Here is a 23,022-nt window from a genome sequence, read left to right as displayed (position 1 = left end):
TGATGAAAATCAATGAGTTTGGAATCTTGATCCTTACATAAGGTTTTAACACTACTTAAAACCACTAGTAGAGCAGACAAGACAAAACCCGTAAGGAAGTCTGTTGTGATACATGAATTTTCAAAGACTCTTAGTGTTGGAAAGCAGAAAACAATGGCAAACCCCTTTTTTTCTTCAGATAGGAAAGCAGAATTGGACTTTAGGTAGAAGGAATTCTGATAAGTTTGTTTCCTTCTTTCCTAAAGTCCTTCTAAAAAGGTCACAGTGATAAAAATAGAGCTGCCTTCTTTTACAGGAATTTTGCTTTAGAGCTCAATTTATTCAGAAATCAAGACAGATTGATGTTGTTCCCTGGGAATGCAGATAGGCATATTTTAGACAATAAACCAGGAGCCCTTATCTGCTGAATTTTGTCTTTTCAATGTATCTAACCTATGCTAATTTTAGGTCTGCATTCTCTATATCCTGCCATGTTTTGTTTTTCTTCCCATTGAGCTCTGATTTCTCATTACGACATGTCCTTTTAGCATATATTTTGTACTTGTGATGCATCTGTTCTCGTTTTGCCCCTGCAAGTGTCTAAATGATAGCTAAATGCATCTGTAAGGACAAGTGCTGAACAGGTGCAAAACAAGACCACGAATAATAAAAGAAGAGGAAGAAATCAGAGACAAATTTTTGCTCTGTCAGGATTTGCCTAATATCTGTATAGCCATTACACAGCCAATACAAATGTCTCATTTGCACAGTTCTTTATCTTCTTTTAAAAAAGGATCTTTCTGGAATTTATTTAGTGCAATAAATTTAGATAGAAAAAGCTATTTTTTCTCTATTTCTGCCTTGTTAGAGATTCTGTATTTCAGCTTAAGGAAATTTATAGGGTATCTAGCTCTTTTTTGTTAGTAAACAAAACATGGACAATACCTTTAGGCACATGATGTGATTCTTGAGGTGTCCTGGGCAGACCAGGAATTGGACTCAATGATCCTGATGTGTACTTTCCAACTCAGCATCTTCTATTATTCTAAAAAAGAAAATGAAAAAAAAAATAGCGTGAATTGTAGGCCTATTATTTGAAAACAGATCAAAACCCACACTACTTTTATTCTATGTTTATTTTACACTTTCCAAAGAAGTTTCATCTGTTACTCTTGAGAAGAGTTAGTGCAGATATATTAATTTCACATTTTTCATAAAGTAGTATTTTTTTACTCACTCTAATCTCAGTGATACCAACTGGGTAACTGAGAAACACTCTGTTTTTATTTCTTCAGCAACATAAAATATCAAATTATTGTCAGTCTTTACTCAGTGTTATAGCTTTGAATTCACTCTGAGTTCAAGCCTCCAGGACAGCAGGATTTTCAGGACTGTGCCTACAACATCTTAGTAATTCCTTTCGAGAACAGGCCAAAATCTCTGTTGTCCAGCAGCCAAATGATAAGCTGGAGGGAAGAGTGGAGGTCAGTTCAAATAAACAAAATCTGACTACTTTTACTTTTTTTGTGGAAAAGAAGCATCCAGAAAAAAAATCTATTTGGAATAGAACAGAATCACAGAATCATTTATATTGGAAAAGAGATCATTGAGTCCAATCCATGACCAAACACCCCCTTGTCAACTAGACCATGGCTCTAATGGCCATGTCCAGTCTTTTCTTCAACACCTCTAGGGATGGTGACTCTATCACCTTCCTGGGCAGCCTATTCCAATGCCCAATCACCCCTTCTGTGAAGAAATTCTTCCTAATGTCTGACCTAAACCTCCCCTGGTATTCAGCTCTTCTGAAGCTTAAGACTTCAGAACAAACTTTTTGAGACCTTTCATGCACTTCTTACAGGAAGTACCAATAATTAAGACATCATGTTACAAATTACAGAGACACCAATAATTTTCTGCCCCATAGCCCAGTTAGCTGGGTACTTCACCAACATAAGAGAGAGAGACTTCTCTGAGTCTGACACAAGAGCCATCTCACAGAACCATGTCCAAATCACTGTTTTATGGGCTGCCCAGTCTTCTCTTCCTGCACGGCAGGTCTGTTTGATCTGCCTCTGTATCATGTGCAGCTCAAGACTGAAAGTTCGGCTACCCTGCATAGGAGTCCCTGGGCTGATCTCAAACCCTTTGCATAATGCTCTGCCTTTTATTTTAAAGAGTTATGTGGTCATTGGAAGCAAGGCAAATCTTCTAACCTCTTGTCAAGAGGTTCACTGAGTCAGAATCTGGCTTAGTATTTCAGTTTCTGAAGGAATATTCATCTGAGAAGTAGAATCCATCTTCTCCCATCCTTGGATAATAAGTAAATGCTTTGCAATTAACCGCATAAGTAATAATTTAATAAAAAAAACTCACGTGGAAATACTTTTTTTTCTTCTCCTTATCTTCCCTAGAGGTTTTTTTTTAACAACAGAAAAATCAACATTTGCACATACTTTGGGAGAAATTACGTTAGATAAGACACTTTTTGCCTTATACTATCATGAAAAATCAAAACAGAATACTCCAGGTCAACTGACTGAAGTTGTTCTGTGGAAGTTGAATAACACAAGTTTTTCATTCAATCATAATAATCCCTTCTGAAATTAAAAAAATTAATATCTGGTGAAACCAGACTGAGGGGTACTGAGGGGTACCTGGGGGTACTTGAAGCTGTATTGAAACCACAGCCTGAGGTGCAAAGTTGCTCAGAGCTCTTCCCTACTTCTTGCACAGAGTTCATGAAACTATTCCCAGGGAGGAATGACCCACCTCTTCTTTAATCATCACCCCAATGTACATGAGAGCAGAGCCTGACTGCCTATTTTAAACAGGAATTTCTTGGAAGGCTTCCATGATCTCCAAGCTTTTCTGTCCTTTTTGTTAACATAGGAGGAAAAAAAAGTCATGAGGGAAAATAAAAGATATAGGCAATAACACTTCTGGAAAGGCAGAATTTTTATTAAGATCATACCCTGAGTTAAGTGGTTCCTTCTTTGACAGCAGCCATACTGCTGCTCTTTGAAGGGCAAGAAGCTGAACTTTCAGGGAGCCAATTAGGAAATGTTTCAGAAAGAGTGGGAGTGATAGCAGCCATCTGAGAGATTAACTGCAGTAAAGGGTCCTCAAAGCAGTGGCCTCCAACTATTTTCAGCATAGCCATTATCTTTCTTTTGCATTACTTAAAAGCTGCTTTTACAAAAAGAAAAGCAACAAAGTGACTTGAGGCTTTTCGTTAGGTCCCAGAGCTTTCCAAGGGAATAGTTCCACAGCAAACATCACTTACCAATGGAGCTTTACTTCAGAGAAAAATATGTTTCCTTAAGACAGATAATAAATACCCTTCATATCATTGTGGCTGAGAAGTCAAAACAAGCCTGAAAGGTGCATTATGTTCTGCCTTTGCAGTCTTTTTGCTTTTCAGAGTCAGAAAGTATGGATGTTTTTGTTGGGTCACTGCTAAATACCTAACTGTACAGAAATATTAAATTTTGCCATTGAGACCAGTAAGGAAGGAACTAAATGGCAACAAGAAGACTTAACTATGCTTACATTAAACTTTGTTTGATTCTCTAGTGCAAATAAAATATTAATGAGAAGAGAAAAATAATAAGTTTCCCCTGATCATACCTGTGATCTCAATCAAAATTCATAACTGTAATAATTTGATACCTGTCTTTTTACTATGAGACAAAGGAGCTCCTACTAGAGAAAATGATGACATTCTTGCCCTTTCTGAACTGGCCTGAAATCTTGCTGTTCTCACTAGAACTCATGTGAAAAATAATGTGTAAAAAGTAATAATAGTGTTTTGAGAAATGTAGTATAATAGCTTTCTTCCATAAATCTCAGCATAATTAAGAAGAATGGGATTCAAGGGCTCATGATTTCTCATGTAAGAAAAGAAATGAAGACTGGTATTTTTAACAACACTGCTGTTCATGATTAATGATATCTGTTTGTTAATGCACTTTAGATACATTCGCTGCATCCTCACACTCCCTTGCAGCTCTTGAACAAGGGTGAACTTTTCCAGGCAGCTTCACTGGATAATGGCAGGATTTACTAATCAGCACAGCTCTGTCATCCTTATATGCTGATTAAAAGTAGCCATCAGCATCTGGACATGCACCTTGTGACCCCGAGGTGTTGTGCTAGGGCAAGAGACCTATCAGTAATTCTGCACAATACAGAGAATGCTGCCACAGCAAGGCTGAATGCTAAGAAGAGTGGAGCAATTTTTTTGAAAAGTGAATATTTATTTACTTGTTTTTATAAAGCATTAACACTCCTCAGCTGCATTCACAGAAATCCTATGTTGTTTGGACTTAGTACAATTACATTTATTCCTGATTAATGTGCTCTTCTAAATCCATTGCTGTAATGTAGATTTTTTTCCCATTTAGATACAATAAATCAGGTATTATTCACTGTTAGTGGTTTGCCACAGTTTTCATTTGCCTATTATTCCATCCTATTTTGCAGTAGTATGCACATTTTAAAGTATGCCTCTCTGTAATCTGCAGGATAGAAATTAAAATGATTGCAGAACTTCTATATTATGTCCTTTGAGAGACAGAAAAATTAAGATAAAATTTTCAATTTTCATACCTATTTTATTACAGCCTTTTTAGATATGCTGACTTTCCCAGAGTTTTCTGAAGTCAGCAGTTCTTCAGAAAGATTATCACCTTCAAAAAAAAAAAGGTTAGTTATTCGTGTGTGCACAGTAAAATAATTTAAATGTACTAGACACTTTACTATCCCTTCCCTCTTTAAACACCTTTGTTTTGTTCATTTTTATATGGGAGTCACTGCTGGAATGTTCTCTTGGAAACTGCTTTATCATCTAAAGTCATAATTTCGCCATTTGATCACTGCTTATCTTATCCTAAACTGAACAGAAACTTCAGCTCCTGACATGTTACCTTTTTTCTGTGTCTGATCATTCCGATAACCTCTGTACAAATTATCACTTACATGATTAAAACAATAGGTTTGAATACTGTGCATTTTTAAACCCAAATATCACATAGTGATTTATGCATCTATGAATAGAAACTTATCCATTATCTACCTCAAATATGGGTCTTATTTAAAAATTATAATCTTGCAACTGATAAAAAAAAAAAAAAAACGTAAAGGAGAAATTCTTCTCTGCTTTGCTGGCCTACTCAGAGGGACATTTCCTCACAGGTCTTTTTGAGTGTAAAACCTGTCATCATTCACTTCTGTTGAAATGAATAGTCTATTATCTTTCCCCACGTGGCTTTAACCATAGTTAATGATGAAATAATAATCTGCAGAACAGTTATGCTGCCTGCATGGTATAGTATAAGAATGGGTTGCATCAAATGAAAATACAAGAGTGTGTTGCTGACAGATCTCACTGTTTCACCTATATCTGAAGGATACATAGGTCCTGTGAAATTTCAATGTGAAACACTAGGTTAAAGGATTATTTTGATGTTAATAGTTATGGAAGTCTTTATTTAGCTTTCCAGACTGATTCTTACAAAAGAGAATCACAGTGGTCCATTCCAGCTTTGAAATCTACCAGATCTTTTTTTCTGAAAGAGGAAAGGACTTCAGCTGAGCTCCCCAAGAATATAGCTTGTTCACAAGAATACAGTTTTGAACATCAAAACTTGAAGTAATGAGTAAAAAAAAGTAAAAAAGTAAAAACTTAAGTAAAGTAAAAGTAAAAAAATAAAACTTAAGTAATGAGCTTTCTGTGGTCAATACTATAAGCATTTAAAAGTGGAATGGAATGGTCTTTTTTGTTATTTTCAAAGCAACGTTTTATTTTCTTTTCCTTAATATAATCCTTTTATTACTATTTTGAAATTCCTAAGACAGTAGAGTCCATCAACAGATTGCTTCCAGGCTTGCTCATATCTTTTGCAGTAGCTCTGAATTTGCTTTCAAGGAATTTACTGCAGAAATGTACAATTTATGGAGCAGAAAGAATGCAAGGTTTAAATCAAGTTCAGTGGATAAATGCAGGAACAGAAAATGATCTTAGGAAATTATTGAAGCGCAGAAGATTCTCAGCTTGTTGTGGAAGCTGAAGAGTGCTCCCAACAATCTTGAATCTCACCCTTCAAGATGTTTTTCAGTTGCTGGTCACTATTTTAGACTTTGTGTTTTGTACCAGTAGTTTGTGGTTGTGCTTAGCTTTGAACTAGGAAGCTAAACTTTGATAGGTAAGGAAATGTCATTTTGCAGATCCTGTAGAAGACCAGTAAGTCACCTGCTATGATCCCTTCTCCTGGATCTCTCTAAGATCAAACCTGGAATTCCTGCGAGGAGGACAAGTGAAAGGGAGATTGATTTTGCAGACTGCAATAAAGTATCTCTCATTGTTTAGAGGACAATTTTTCAGCATTTCAACAGCTCAGCTGATGCAAAATTCAACAATTTTTTTTAAAACCTTTGTCTTGAATGATTGTGATGGACTTCTGCTTTCAAATAATTTTAGCTTGTATTAAAAGAATCGATGGGTCTATTTAGATGAGGATTTGCTTTAAAAAAGCCACATACAAAAAGAAATATGATTGCCTGAACCTAGTGAATGTCCTTTCTAATCACTGTTTTTTTAGTGGAAGGCTCTATCTCCTCCCTCATCACAGCTGAAGTAAAATACACTGGCTAGTACTTTGCACATTTCCAGTAGTACACATCTAAAGAGTTGCACCAGTCCTGCTAAACTTCACCTATACAGACCTAGTGAGAGAACCTCATGTTGGGCAGGAGGAGTGTTCCTCTACTGCCTCTGCTTTCACCTGACAAATATTGTATTTGCAGGGTGCCCAGATGGAGGAAGGAATGATGAATCTGACTCCATGTTCTCAGAAGGCTAATTTATTATTTTATGATACTATATTATATTAAAGAATGCTATATGAAACTATACTAACAAATACAGAAAGGATACTGACAGAAGGCTAACAAGAAAATAATGAAAGCTTGTGACTCTTTCCAGAGTCCCGACACAGCTTGGCACTGATTGGCCAATAAGTCTAAACAATTCACAGCAGAAACCAATGAAACAATCACCTGATGGTAAACAATCTCCAAACACATTCCAAAGCAGCAAAACACAGGAGAAGCAAATCAGATAATTACTGTTTTCCTTTTTCTCAGAGGCTTCTCAACTTCCCAGGAGAAAAATCTGGGGCAAAGGGATTTTTCCAGAAAATATAATTGCAACAGACAAACATAGTTCTTTCACTGAAAATGAGGGAGTATTTGCACATATAGCCAGATCCCTTTTTTTTAAAGAAAAGTCACACTAATTTGAAGACAGCAGCTTTACAGATCTCTTGCCTTGCACAGGGTCTTTCTATGTCCTGGTCCCCAGTTTCATCTTTGATCCCTATGGGTAAATTATGGAAAACTTCCCAGCAACTTTGGTACTTGGCTGCCTTCCAGGGTCAGCCCACCAAAACTGGGGACCAGGGTTTACGCATTTGGGACTAGTGCTTGGCACAGGCATAGAGAGGGGGTTTGGAAGAGGCCTAGCTAGAGTTCCAAGTTCGTGGGTTGGGGCTGTGGAGGTAAATGCCCTGGCATGATGTGGCCATCACATGGTGTGAGCCTAGAGCAGCCCCAGTTGAGGGGTACCTTACAGCCTATTCCAACCCAGCTCCATCCTGGACATCTACCTCAGGCTCTGTCACTGCCCCTGGCAGGGCTGGCTGGTCATCCACATCCATGCCAACCTCAAAACAAGTGTTTGAGGAAGGCGACAGAGCTCCTGGGAGCACACAGAGAAGGTCCTGGCATGACTACTCCTTGCTCCATGTTACTGTACATTCAAGCATCCCTTCTTGAAAGCACCTCTTCACCCAAATAAAACACTAGACCACCTTTGTAACACTCTTACCATCATGAGATCCCTCTAACATCAGGCTTGAAAGGCTGTGATGTTTAGAACAGGAATGTGCTGACTCTGGTTTGCCTGTAAAGATCAATAAATCCCATCTGCCAGAACAGTGTCCGCATCCTGTGGTTTCCATCTTTCCAGGTTCCAAAGGGTGAAGGTGACACATTAAATTCAATTGTTAAAAGGTCTCTCTTCTGAAATTTTACCTATGAGCTTCTGTTGTGATTGTCTACTTAGATGGATTCACAACCCCCAGCACAATCTGTTTTCACACCTTGAAAAATACACTGATAGGCACCTTGTTTAAACAAGTATAGAGTACGAAAATATCAAATCATACTCTCTGGTATATACTTTATAGTTTTTACTACAAAATATAGCAGTTTAGATTACTTAGATTACTTGAAATACTAAAGGAAGCTATTAAGAAGAAAATTAATAATGCAATTCAAACATTTTCAGCAGAAGGACAACTAGTATGTACATTTTTGCTGCTGAAAAGATACTGTTTCTGAGAACTTCTACTGCATGGTTGTGAATAGAGAATGGTTTGGTAACTCACCTTTTGTTTTTATAAGGATCGCAGAAAAAAAAAATCCTCTCTATATTAATTTTGTAGGGCTTTAAAAATTCTGTGCTACAGAGAGAACTTATAAAAAGAAGAGAAAACAAAATAAAAAGTTGCAGTCAGACTTTGGTATATAAAAATTTCCAGGTTCTTTTTGTGCATGCTAATCACTTCTGTAAGAAGTTAGAAACTATAAATGGAGTTATTCTTTTAAGAAAAGCTTTGGTAGAAATCCCTCCATATTAAACCTAGGTAATTAACACTGGGTTCTTAAATGTAACCCAGGTGATTAACATTGAGTTCTTAAATCTACCTAGGTTCCTAAGAGTTACATTAAAAAAGTGCCACATTTTAAATGTGCAGAATGCTGAGGACTTTTGAGAATGAGTGATCATTTAAGTAATTAAATGTGGGATTTGAAGCTTATGGTTAGACATTCAAGTCTATAAATCTTGGCTTGTGATTAAATGCATCCTAAATAATTTCATTATTATTCACAAGTCTAAGTCCTTAAGATGGAGGTATTAAGCAAATTCTTATTGCCTGTTCCTGAACCAGCTGGAGCTCTGGGAAGTAAAAATTATTTTTGGACAGTTTGTTGTTATCTGTCTGCATGGAGATATGGTAACAGAAAACTGAGTCAATATAACAAAATCTGACAAAAGCAGCATGAGAAAGAAAAAAGAAGGGACAGAGAGGAAAACAAATTCAGTGTGGAGAAAGGCAGGCAATAGAAGATACACAGCAAAATTCTGTCAAAAGAAAAATACATTGAGTATGTCATTGGGTAGTTCTGTGTGTGCAGAGCTTTTGTCAGTAATAGAGGGCACAGAATTCCATTTCAGGTTTGATGCAGTCTTCAGAACTCTTTCCTCTAATTTCAGTGAGCTTTGGATTAAGCACTTAGGGGAAAGACTGTTATGCTTAAACTGAATGATATATATTTTTTTTTAAATAAATTATGGAAGAAAGTTTTAGTAAACTCTGAAAACTCACTGAGCTCTCAAACTCTCAGAATCCCCAGAACTTAGTGTCAACTTTAGACCTTACACTTAAAAAGGGAGAAAAGTAGCTTATCTCAGAATTTAAATGACTTCAGTCATTGCTCAGGGTGCAGAATGTAACACAAGATGTATTACAAACAAGCCAGCAAAGAAGTTTATTACAACAAACGTGTGCTGGGGATTAAAAAAAATACAAGGGAATCCCTGATTCCTATTGTGCTTTGGGATTAATAGTTTTCAAAACAGAGTTGCTATGTTTTAATTGTCTGAATCCAGCAAATTAGCATTTGAAACACACTACATTTATTAGTTCTGTGGGAAACACAAAAAATAAGTAAGCAAGACTTTGAAGATAACAGGAATATAAGAATTTTAAATATGTATATATATATGTATTTCCCCTTTCTTTCTGTTTCTGACATTATAATTTTCTTTTATTTACCAACCTTTTAATGTGGGCAGTTGATGCCTCTGAGATTTCCAGCCACAGTTCCTAATTTTGCCACTTAGTCTCACTGCCTGAATGCATCACATTTCCAATGGCGTCTTGAAGCCCAGCTGAAATATTCTCTTATTTACCCATTGCCAATGGGCCTTCTCATTCCTCTCCTTTGTCACACCCTCTTCCAGAGCTGTCACTTACTGCCTGCTTCTATTGGGGGTGCATGTTGAGGTATTGGCAATAGGGGTTGGGCTGCAGCCCTGGCCTCTGTGAGGAGGGGGCTAGAGTTGCTCCATGTGGGAGATGGCTAATTCCTGTCAGCTCCTGTTGGACACACTGCCAGGCACAGCTGAAGCTCTTCAGCCATGTGTGGGATGTGTGGGGCACCTTGGGGAAAACCTATTTAAAAAGGACAAAATGCTGTTGAGTAGTGGGTGCAATAGTGTGAGAAACAGTTAGACCTATGGACTCTGGAAGTGAGGGGTAGATGGGAAATGGCTGTTTGTCCTAATTACTCACCATTCAAATCTATTTTAATTGGCAATATTTTTTTCCCCACGTTGTTTTGCCTTTGATGGTAAATGATAAGAGACCCCCTCCTTTTATTTTGACCCTTACTCATCTTATTTTCTCCCCTTGTCTTGTTGTGGGAGGGAGTGGGGGGAATGAAGGATGGGTGGGCATCTGATAGTTGGTCAAGGTCAACCCAACATGTTATTTTGCAACCAGATACATAAGCAACATATGTTGGGAATAAAAAAGGGTACACATATTGCAGGAGAACTTCTGTGCCCTGTTTTAGTCATAGAAAAAGTGCAGGAGATACAGGTTTTAAAAAAAGACTACAACCACAGATTGCAGTGTCCATCAACAAAAGCTACATGACATGGGCCCTTGCAATGTGTCTCATTGCTGCCCACCTCATGTAGCTGCCCACCTTTATAGATCACCTTTATAGATGCTTTATTGAGCACCTTCATAATGCTCAAACTTGAGCATTCCTTAAACTTGAGCGTTGCAGCTGCTTTTTCCTGCATCCAATGACCTTTGTACAGTCATACTTTTCTAGTCATAATCTATCTGCTGACTCTTACAACACTCTCCCATGAGCTTACCAGCATTCAGCATTCATAATATTTCCCTCAATCACAGAACAGTATTTTGCTATCTATGAGCTCCAGACTACCCAAGAATCAGTTTTCAGCACTCTAGTTCTTTGTTTCCTCATTTCTGCTGGATATTTTCAGCTAATCACTTTAAACTTCTACAGTGACTGAATACATGATTTTTCTCTTAAGGCATCAGATATTCCATTGTGCTAAAGTACTCTTCTTTAACTGAAAAACTAATCTGACTGCCAAACCTCAAATACTCCCCATCTGAAAAATCCGTGTCCAGCAGCCCTCATAGCAAAACCAGGTTTCCTATTTTTTGGAATGCATGATGATATGAAAACTGCATTAAATACAAACAGAATTAATGCAAACAAAATTAATAAATTTCTCATTAAATGTAATTGTAAGAAATGTAATTCACAGCAGCTCCTACTATCTTTAGAATAGTTGTTACTTATCAGCAGGAATGTGGGCATTTTTGAGAACAGACAAATTAAATGGCTTTGAATATTTGTTCTCTCTGACAGTGTCATAATAAAAATTAAGATATTTTAATGTTTTAAAAGCCACAAGATTTGTACCTAGTTACAATGACTGGTTCAACATATGCTATCTTCTGTCATATCCCAAATAATTTCAAATTAAACATTGTTTTCCAAAATATTTATGTTAAATGGCAGGTGCATAGGAAAGTTCGATAGAACTCCACTAAGTTTTGCCAGTTCATAATGATTTGCTTTTGCAAGTTGTTAGGATGCATTCCATCAGTAAACTGAGAACTTTATAATATCTCAGGATTATGTTTCCCAAAAATGCTGTAAATGTGCCTAGCTCAAAAATTCTGAATATTTTTTCCATAGCACTTATTTGGAATTTATCAAAACCTATGGTTTGTGAAGGAAATTGCAGCTTCTTTTCTCATTCCCCAAAATATCACTTGCCAACCCAAAGAAAATTCTCAATTAGAAAAAAATTTCAATATAATTATGGTTAAATATTTAATCTCTAAGCTTTTTTTCCAAATGGAAACTTTATATATCTGAGCATTAAAACATTTTATTTGAACATATTGAGATGAACTCTGGTACAAGATAATTCCCACTCGAATTTTTATTGTGAGCTATATCACTTCACTGGAATTCAGATAGAGGTTGGCTCTTTCCTGATCCACTGACATTCATGAGCCTCTTATAGGAAACCTGAATTGCATCACAAGTAGTTCAGGCCTGACCTGACTGGAGAAAAGGGAAAGCCTGAACGCTGATTATGTGGCACACTGAGAAAATATAATTTAACAGTCACCCAAACACTGAGGAAGTATTATTTAAATTTTGATAATAAGTTGTTGAGGGGTTTTTTAACAGATTTGTATTTCTCACAAGTATAATTAAGAAATTTCAATAGAAAATGCTCAGCAGCCTATATTATTTATATTACTGTTCGCCTACTGTTCACTGAAAAGCTGAAAGCATTGCCTAAAATTTTATTCTGAAAATGTGACAAATAGTAGCAATTAGGATCCCACACAGAAATCCATCCAAAAAACAAGAGTCTCCCTTGGGATAACCTTCCAAAATAGTATTTCTTATATGCCAGGCTCCTGGATGATATCTTGAAACATTTTTCTTTGGGAAATACAATATTTATTAGGGAACAAGAACCATCTATTTATTCTGTTAGGTTCTTCAATCACAGTTTAGAACATTTTTAAATTTAGTTCTCCACTAATGATGCCTTTTGTCCTTTCTTGCTCCTCTATTTATGTGGTTCCAATCAGTTTTTGTTGTCTTGGGTCAGCAGAGTCAGCAGTATGGATCAGATAAACTCCAGTGAAAGTGCTGCAAGGTCTCACTTGAGAGCATTCCCATTTCTCATGGTATAAGAATTATGACTTGTATTTAGTATTTAGTACTGCCTTGGGAGGCCTTGCTAGAATCACTGTTTCTCTGGGAAGTTTCACCCAAAAGCTCTCAGTCTTACACCACTGGTATCACAGCCAGATGCATCTCTCTGTCACTTCATTGCAAATAAACCCCTGCACTTATACCACCAGTCTAAAAAAAAATCAGTATTGTATGGGTCTCAAAGAGCAGAGATACCATAATGGATCTGCTCACTCCAGAGCACTGGTGCTGCCAGGTCACCTGCCACATAATGTGGGACTGAAATTTGTGCCTGGACAACCTAAGTTCAACTTCCACAGCCTTTTCTTCCTCCTCCCATTGCTGTCATTGATTCATTACCTCCCAAGTTGAAGTATAAACCAAATATTTACTGATCTTTTCCAAAAATTGTAATTCAGCTGAAAGGCATTTGCACACCATCTCACTTTGCCCCAAAAAATGCTACCAGTGGTTTCTTGCTTTATGGAATCTTTGACAGGAACAGCTCTGGGCCACTCTTCTGTTTGCACACCAGCATGAATTACTATAGAAGCTTCTGAGATTTAAGGTTCAAGACATTATTAGTGGACATAAATTGAAAGCTTATGTTTTCATTTCAGATCTAAATTAGATTTAGGCAAAGACAGGGAATATAGAGTTTCCTACTTATGTGCTCTGTGCCATTTTCTCTCTGTACCTGGCATTGATCTCTGAAACAATCTGAAGTGCCCAAAACTGAATGGACCAGTTGCCTCCTAAAGTTTTCAGCTGAAGTGTTTTCATATTATATATGGTCCATTTTTTAATGCTTAAAACTTGTTCTAATATTCAGTTTGCTTTCATATCATGCTTGCAAAATTATAGCTTTTCAGTCTAGAAAAGTGTTAGAGACCTTCATGTTGTGAAGCTTTGTGATTTTAATTCTCCTGGTCTAAATGCTGCAGTCCTTTTGACCTACTTCCTCTTTTCTTCAGATTTTCCCTTTTTTTTTCCAGTGTCAGAAGTTATTTACATTTCTCATGAGTTTCTGAATTTTCAAATCTGGATTCCTTTTCTCAGTTCTTGGATTCTGCCTAGAAATCTTTTGCAATTACCCCTTTATCAAGAATTTTCTGTTCTGCTATTAGATTATGTTATACTAAAAAGATAAGTATCCATCTAAGCAGAAACCAAAATAAAAAGTCCTTTTCTGTCTGGAGGAAAATTGTTTAATCAGAAGTGAATTGCACTTCGCCTAAAGCGACTCACTCTCACTCTTTCAAAACACTTTTCTATAGCTGGTTTCTCAGAACACACTAGGGAGAGAACATAGACATTTCTCTCAGACAATACTACATAATTGGTGTAATTAATTCTGTGATCTGGTATTCGGAAAAAGAAAAAAAACCAGTACGATCAAAATTTTAGGAAAGTACACAATCCTACAGAATTTGAGTAGGAAATAAATTTACTTTTGGTATTTAAATATTTCCTCATAACTTTTGCATTTATACTACTCTAGGACAGATGTAAACACCATTCATAAAAATACAAAAACAAAAAAGTGAGAAAAATCAGATCTAATTAACTTATAAACCTTTGGGGGGGGAGATTATTTTATAGTGTGACATGATAACTAGAGTAGTAACCCAGAAAACACAATCTTGTGTATTTTCCTTTGCAGATAAATGATGACTCTGATTTTTTTCCACATATGTAATAAAATATCTGCATTAATTCATGTTGACATACATTGCTGGGAACAAACAAAAATCTTAATCTTGCGGGAAATGAGCAGACATAACTCACAGCATGTCTGACAGCTTTAATCTTATTTGAATACCATCTTTGTTAATAGTCCCTTGGGGCACACATTTCAAGCTATCCATTCTTGGTTAAAATGAATAGGGGTATGTTTTGAATCATGTTCTGTTTTTCTGCTTGCAGCAGATAGAGGAATGTGTCTTAGAAATTACTTTATGTAACATATATATTTGAGAACACAGTTTTTGAGCAGGACTCCTGCAGCTCGTTGGCTTCTATCCTACATCTATAACAGCTTATTGTTCCTGTTCAGATGTTTTACTCTTTGTTTGCCCATATTATTCTCCTAGATCATATCTTCATGCCATTTACAGTTTAATGAGCACATTTTCCGTTGCTGCATTCAGGTATTAATAAAATTTGAAGAGGAGATAAGCAATAGGAGAACTCACATAGCTCTCCTTAACATATCCTTCCACACTATGTAGTCAACTGCTTTTATACCCTCCTTGTAAGAATTTCACCAAAACTGTGTTTCTTATATAATTTATGGGTAGGTCATGTGAGAATATCAATACTACTATTAAAGGCAAGATGAAGGCCTCAGTGATATCTTTCCTCTGTCCAGCCTGACGTCCTATGCAGAAGGAAATCAGTTTAGATTGACAAATTTATATGTAGAGTAAAAAAAAAAACCTGTTGTCTTGTTGGATGCCATCTGCATATAACTTCTGCCTTATGTTCTAGAGAGCTGCAAACATTTTATCATCGCCTTAAGAAATATTGTGGGAAGAAGCAATCTTAATTCTATTAGTTACTTGATCACAGATGGCTTGTTTAGTGGTAAAAAAAAGGCATGAAGCACCTTCATGCTCAAATTCACCTACAAGCTATTTGAGTAGAGCAGACCTTACTCTTTCTTTTAAAATTAACAGAAAATAAAAAACTGTTTCAAAGTATTATACTAAGTCAATAATAGAATGAGCACTTTTTATCTCCAAAGTAATTGCTTGATAATTGCACCTCATTTCATGCCCTTTTTTGCTCTTCTGGTTTTGGTCTTCTGGGTTTTTTTTCTGGGTTGGTTTGGGGTTTTTTTTGTTTGTTGTTTTGTTTTGTTTTCTGTTTTATTCTTTCTTTGTTTTTTTACCTTGTGTTTACATGTTCCTACTGCTTTTTAAAATTTAATTTTTCATATATCTACCATCCACCAGTCTTTAAAATTCATTTAAAATTCATTCTTTAAAATTCATTCATATTGGGGCGGAGTCAATAAGAATTTTATACTTTAACCAAGTTTATCTTGTGATACTTCTTGCGTCTCTGCCTAGGGTAAATTATGATCCTTGCATTTTTCCTTTAGTCTTTGTTTTATCTCTTAATCCTTGTTCTTATTACACAGTGACTACAAATTCTCTCTCAGCATTGAAGTCTACCTAATTTTTATACAATACTTTTTCTCCCTCATTATTTCAATAGACACAGTTCCGTGGTCATCCTTTGTCCTTCTAAAAAATTGTATTTTTTTAATATGAGTTTTTCAGTCCCTTTCCCTGTATGCTGTTCATCAGCATACATAAATAAATAGTCTGACCTCTAATTTCCTGTTTCTTGTCTTTTGATCTTATTCTGAATAGTCCTTATCTCCTCCCACTCAAGAAACCTTGATACTCTTATTCAAATTTCTCTTTTAATTCCTGACTATGATCTTCTGTCACTCACACTGCCTTTCCCTCTCCAATCTCTGTTTAAAGATTTTCTTAATAGATAAATAGTACCCTTATAGAAAATAAGGCTCTTTTCTGTCTTAGGGTTTCTTTCCATGTACAAGAGTATGCAGAATATCATCTCTATGGTCACGGGAGGCAAAGGTGTCCTGGTGTTCTGAAATGTGTTTATTACACATTACTCCAGCATACCTAGATTCCTAAGCCTTTGTAATCTTTAGCTCGGAAAACAAACACATATTCCATACTAACCTCCTGCCTTTCCAGACTGATACCCATTTTTGATCCAAGACTGGTCTGGACTGGAAGTAACTATATGACACAAATAGAAGGGCTCATGGAGCTGTGATCACTGTGAGAGATGAACTTCACCCACTTTATAGCAATTTGTAAGAGCTGAGTCCTTTGGGATCAACATGCCCCAGATGTCAGCTGGAGTAGGCAGATGAGGCCTTTAGGAGGAAATTGCCAACCTCTTCTACTTTTTTCCTTTCTCTTTGGAATGGAGGCTGTGATTGTTAAAGATTGGAATGTCTTTTATTCCACTTCCAATGAGATTTGACCTATACTTGCTGCTAGAACACTGTCCTGTTCTTGACCTCAATGATGAAACTGCACCAATTTCCAGCTGAGACCAGCAGCTAGCTTGTCCCTGACAGAATGGCCATTTCATAGCTGGTGCTTTATGGACCCTGAGCTGCAAATCTTCCATAGATTCTGGTCAATGCTGTCTTGGCATGGGTGGTCTCTGCATTTTAATAAACAAGCAAGAGATAAAAAGATAACAAGAATGGATAAATAGCACAGCTGCATTGAGTTTTTTGGGGTTTTTTTTCTGCTAGAATTTTAATAAAATAGGAAATCCAAAACCACAAAAGCTTCAGCAGTGAAGAATTAGCTAACACCCTTCACAACAAAGACACACAAATTTCTGCATGTTTCTAATTGCTATTGAAAAGAAAATGACCAGCCTCTCTCTTAGTCCATCTCTTCCAGGACATAAAATAACAGTTTTAAGAATGGTCAGCTCTTCTCTATTTGAGTTAGTTGTTAGCCTTGGAGACTGCTGTAATGCTGACACAGCAGGAAAAGAAAGTACAGGGAGAGAACTTGGCCACTTAGTGAGTCTGAGTGTTTGAGGAACTGAGATACAAACTCCTGAAAATGCTCTGGACCTTAATTGCCATTGCCTGGAATTGGCATCTTTGAGAGTCAGGTCTTCATGGCTCAAAATCTTGTGTGCTCTAAAAAACGTCACTGGGTCTCGGTGACAGACAGAATTTGATTTCTGCAGTTTCCAAGTTCAGTGGAAAGTACAGGAAATAGTGAGAATTATTCTGAATCAATAGTGTCATAATTCAAATCTTAGTATTTGCATGCCTTTTTGAAAACTTTGATGAGGCCTAACCTTGTGGTTCTTGGCCTTTTATGAAAACTTACATGCTCAAGTTAAAGAAGCAAAAATATTGGATCTTTATCCAGTTGTGGCTATCATTACACTAACCATAAAAAAGTTAATTCTAGTAAAATTTCAGTCTATCTTCTAAATAATGCAAAATACCAGCTGTATGTTGTGCAGTATTATTCATCAGCCATGAGAATTATTTTGCCTTTGAGCACTTTTCTCCTATGAACTCCTCCTTTCAGAAATAGGCAGAAATCAGAATATGTACAGAATAGATCATTAAAGAGGTATTCTAAAAATGAAAGAAAACATTAATTCCTAAGAATGCGCTTGTGTCAATTTGACAATACATGGAGAGTCTAATAAAATCTTTTTCAGATTCTAACTTATTCTGTGACGTTATAATATAAGCTGAAGTGAGTGAATTGCTGTATAAAAGAAATTTTCCCTCATTCTAATAATTTTCATAGATTCAGAATGATTGTTTGTTTCTTTGGTTTTATTTTTTTTTTCTGTATTAGGCATGCATTTTTTGAGTGAAATTAAAAGTCATATAAATTTATTGAAAATCTGCATCAGTATGACCTTTTGAGACCTATTTTTCTGACATGCACTAACCAGTTCAAAATTTGAATGGTCTTTTTGGGCCTAATTTAATAATCTCTTATAATGAAATCATTTTAAGTACATCAACATTCATAAATATGAGAAAGGTATCTTTTACTTTTATTTGTTGCAGTAATAGCTACTGCATTGTATGTGAACAAGATAACCCGTGGGGTTTTTTCTTATCAGAGATATCAACTCTCTCTCACTGAGTCAGACATAGAAATTATATATTGCATGTGTTTTTCAGATGAAGCATATATCTAATATTTTAAATACCTAATGTCTGTAGCTGCAAAATCAGACACTATCAAATTACTAGACTTGGTATATTTAACCTACCTTTTCACATCAGTCTTCAAAGATACAGGATTTAGGAATATTTCTGTCCTACTACAGTGAAAAAATCATAGCAAACTCAATGAGACTATGTATTTATTAAAACAGGTCACATTTCAAAACACCATTACAGTATATAATGGATTTACCATGAAAAGACAATTTGCAACATTCAGCTTTCCAATTTCTATATATTCAAGACAGCTGTGAATGAAAATTAAGTACTTACAGTGTGTGATCTCTGAATTTGCATGAATTTATGCTTAAAAGCTGAACAGTAGCATCTCCAAGATGAAGCCTGTAATTTTAAAAGTATTAGTAGTGAGCTAATTTGAAACATGCCTTTCCCACAAAAGAATTTTCTAAGCTCTTGAGAGGCAAAATTAAATTTCTGGCCACTCTTTAATTTGCATTTCCATACTGTGACAGTTTCCATAATTGGATTATTCCTAAAATAAAGAAGACAATCATATTTTATTTAAACAATGGGAAGTGGAAAGTCTTATGAAGGAAATATCTACTTTAGAAAGTCTACAGTAGCAAACTGAAAATGAAAACCAGCTTTCAATTCAAATTTTTCTAAGAAAATTCCCTGTAGATAAATGTTATCTGTTTAATGGAATTTACTTTAAAAGATGTTTACATTCAAGTAAAATTACTTTGGAGCAAGGTGTCTCATAGTGTTCAACACTTCCAGGTCTTTTTCAAAGTACATGTCATAAAAAAATAGAATGAGTGACCAGAAAGCCATATCAGGGCATTTTGACATTTGGACTTCTTTGGCCCACTGCACAACTAATTCCAACTGGTTTCTTTTATTCCCATTGGTCTGCTGCTTATGGCAGCCATCCTATGGTTCTGGATGCTTAAACAGCTCCAGCACAGATAATCTTCAAGAATTGTTTTATCTTCCCCACATTTTCCCTATTTTCTGGTCTTGAAATGGCCAAAACAATGAGTCTTTTGGCTCATCCCATTTCCTTGTGCAGACCTGAATTATAATCCAAGTCATGCAAGATTATTAGACCTATTTTGTGGTACTTTCTAAAATAGCAAGTAAATTTTCTGAACTATACATTGTTTTATAAATGGAAACATTTTTTTTAAAGAAGCGAGTTGAGATAAAAGAAAAAGTGAATGAAAACAAAAAAGAAGGTAAGTTTCACATTGAGGGGGATCACAGAGCACTTAACACCTAGCAGACTTTGAAGATAGTCTCAATAGTTTCTCCACATAACCAGGAAAGAGCAAAATGCTCAAAGACATTTACAGCATTCCAGAAAGGTTCTAGCTAGTCTGATCTTAAAATCCCTCAGTGATGGAAACCAAAACTCCTGAACTCACCTATTGTAGCTAGTAGTCTTGCCATAATGGTGGCAAAATAGTTACATTTTAGCTCTTGAATTCTCAAGTTCTGAGGACCACTATAATTTAAATATTGTTTGAAATAAATTTAGTTGAATTAAAGATTTGATTTCTTTCTTTTCCTCATTAATTCTGCATGTTAAAATATGATCATACTAAATAATGCAGTGAGCTCACTCTGACCAAGGGATATTCTGAAGGGCTTTAGCTTGAGTGTGGCTAAAAGTCACATCTCCACAGAGATGTTATACAGAGAGCATATAGACTTATAAGAACTACTTATGTGAGAATGGAGCACCTTGCTGGCTATAGTGACACCTCCTGGAGTCTAATTTGGGAACAAGAGGCATCTTCTCCAGGTGTTTTCTCCAAAGGTTTATTATTCATTTCCATTATTAGCACAAGAATAATGGCTACAAGAGGATGTTACATTTTATCTTGGCCTTCCCTCAGCCCTTCAGTCTCTTACATGATCAGATCTTTTCTTGCTGATGATATTTTTGCAAGCAATACTGTGGCATTGGACAGTCTTTTAAGCAGAAGACAATGTTGTAACATTAATTCTGTCCAGCTTCTCTGTGTTATAAACATATTTGTTTAATTTTATGTCTTATATAATGGGAATCCCAGCACTGCATTGTTCATGACAGGAATGACCAGCATTTTTGCCATAGTGAAGTATCACCCCATCATTTCTACCCTGGGAGCACACTCAGCAGGAACACAAATGTGCTGGTGATCATAATGGATTGGATGGATGGATGGATGGATGGATAATTGGATGGATGGATGGATGGATGGATGGATGGTTGGATGGATGGATGGATGGATGGATTCAATGGTTTATAAGGTGCACAGCCAAGCAGAGGATTACAGGAGAAAATGTTAGGAGTATATAACATATACAATGCTACAACAGGGGAACAGTTACCCATACCAATGGGTAACGGTAGGAGATGAATGAAATCTAAGTGTTACGTAGATGGTAAATTTCAGCTATACTTATATGTTAGGAAATATACTGCAAAGAATCCTCACACCATGGCAGGTATAAGAAATTAATCTGGCACGAAACAATCCAGACTTCTTGGAATCAACACTGAATATGGTGTCTCTTATCCCTTTGATGTGAAGTCAATTAGTTGTTACACGCTATTCAACTACTGCTGAAGTCACTGAGTTAGTCTTAATCTGGTATAATTTTCTTTTTTGTTAAACTAAGTAAGCATCTCACTGTACAACATATTCTTCAGCCCTTTTTCTTCCAGTTTTTGTACAATTTCCTTTGATTTTTGAAAGTAGGAAAAACTAGAAAAACCCCACAACAAACCAAACCAAACCAACAATACAGATTCCAAAAGAGGCTCGGGGAAAGTTGAGCTGCTGCCCTGCATTTGTGAGCTGCAGTGTGCCATTGCTAGGCACATATAGACTGTTGACACATCATTCTTGGAGAGAACAAATTGATATTTCAGCACTGTTCTTTCAATGTCAAGTAAATTCCTAGACTTTTATGTAAGTATTTGATAATGGAGAGGGACAAAGGGAAAGGAGGGGTTACTGACAGAAGTCCTCTCATAAGGATGTGCACACACGCCTCTGCAACATATGCTTATTGTGTGGGAGGTGCTGTCAACTGCAGATATCCCATTAGTTCTGGATAAGAGAGAGGCTAAAAGAGCTAGTTCTGCTCATCCATTCCTGAACTTTCAGGGTTGTATATTCTGTTTCTACTCATAATATTTTTCTGGTCAGTTTCCTGAGGAAAATAATGAAAATTAAGTGGTGATGTCACTCTTTTAATGTCTTCTTCATGCCACTACAAAATTTATTTCTCCATTTTTAAGCAAAGAAAATCAAGTTTCCCAATAAAATAGTTTTTCAAGATTAATTTATTGATTTCAAATAAATCAATATGCTCAAATATGAAACCATTTTTAAGTCGTTATCTTGAATTTTTTTTCTCTCATTTACAGCTTTTTCAAAAGCTTCTGAGAAAGAGTTACTTTGTTTTGTCTCAGAGCATGATAATGAATCAATGAAAAATAATACAGGAATTACTATTTCAAAGAAAGGAGGATGATAATGCTTTTTCCACATCTGCACCAATGATTTTATCATACCTCATTACAATGCAATGTCATCCCTGCATGCTTTAGTAAATAATGCTGCTTGAAATATTCTTGATGTTAATCAAAACACTTGTCTTGTTCATGTCTCTCGCAGGAAGTATTCATGATTGGAAATTGCTTTAAATTTGACCATAGCTCTTATTATTCGCCTCTTTATCTTCCTCTCTTCTCTTCCTGTCCATCTCAGTACACACACACAAAAAAAGAATTTTACTGGATTTTAAGATACAAAGACAGAAATATGAGCAAACTGGATAAGACAAGTTCTATACGTCATTTAAAAAGACACAGATATATTTGCAAAAAAAATACATATATTCACATGTGTTTTGTCCAACCAAAACACAAATACAAGGCATTTGATACAAACATGACAGACGCAGTGAAATAATTAAGGAGGTACATATGGCATTTATAGAACAGTCTGATGCTCAGCTAGCATTTCAGAAGTAAGGAACTGAAATATAACAGATCTGATCAGCTTATTTAAATACTGCTCTTGGTAATTAGCAGTTTGACATTATTTTCTGAGAGATACTGTGCCTACCAGCCTCAGTACAATGAAAAAAACCCCATGTAAACCTCCAGGGAAGTAACATATTGTCAAAAAGGAAAAAGGGCATATAGATAACATTAATTTCTTCTCATGGAAAGAAGACATGAGCATTCAATTCCTACATCTCCTAAAAACAAAAACATAAAAGAGAAAATGTTCTGCAGTTTTTTTTACTCTTAACTGATATGACTTATCTTCACCCTTTGAAATTCTTTTTTATTACATTTATATATGAAACCCTCTACACACTTTTCATAAAGAAAATGATGA

The sequence above is a fragment of the Agelaius phoeniceus genome, chromosome 1, assembly GCF_051311805.1.
Source record: "Agelaius phoeniceus isolate bAgePho1 chromosome 1, bAgePho1.hap1, whole genome shotgun sequence".
Lineage (NCBI taxonomy): Eukaryota > Metazoa > Chordata > Aves > Passeriformes > Icteridae > Agelaius > Agelaius phoeniceus.
Note: the sequence above shows the minus strand (reverse complement) of the source record.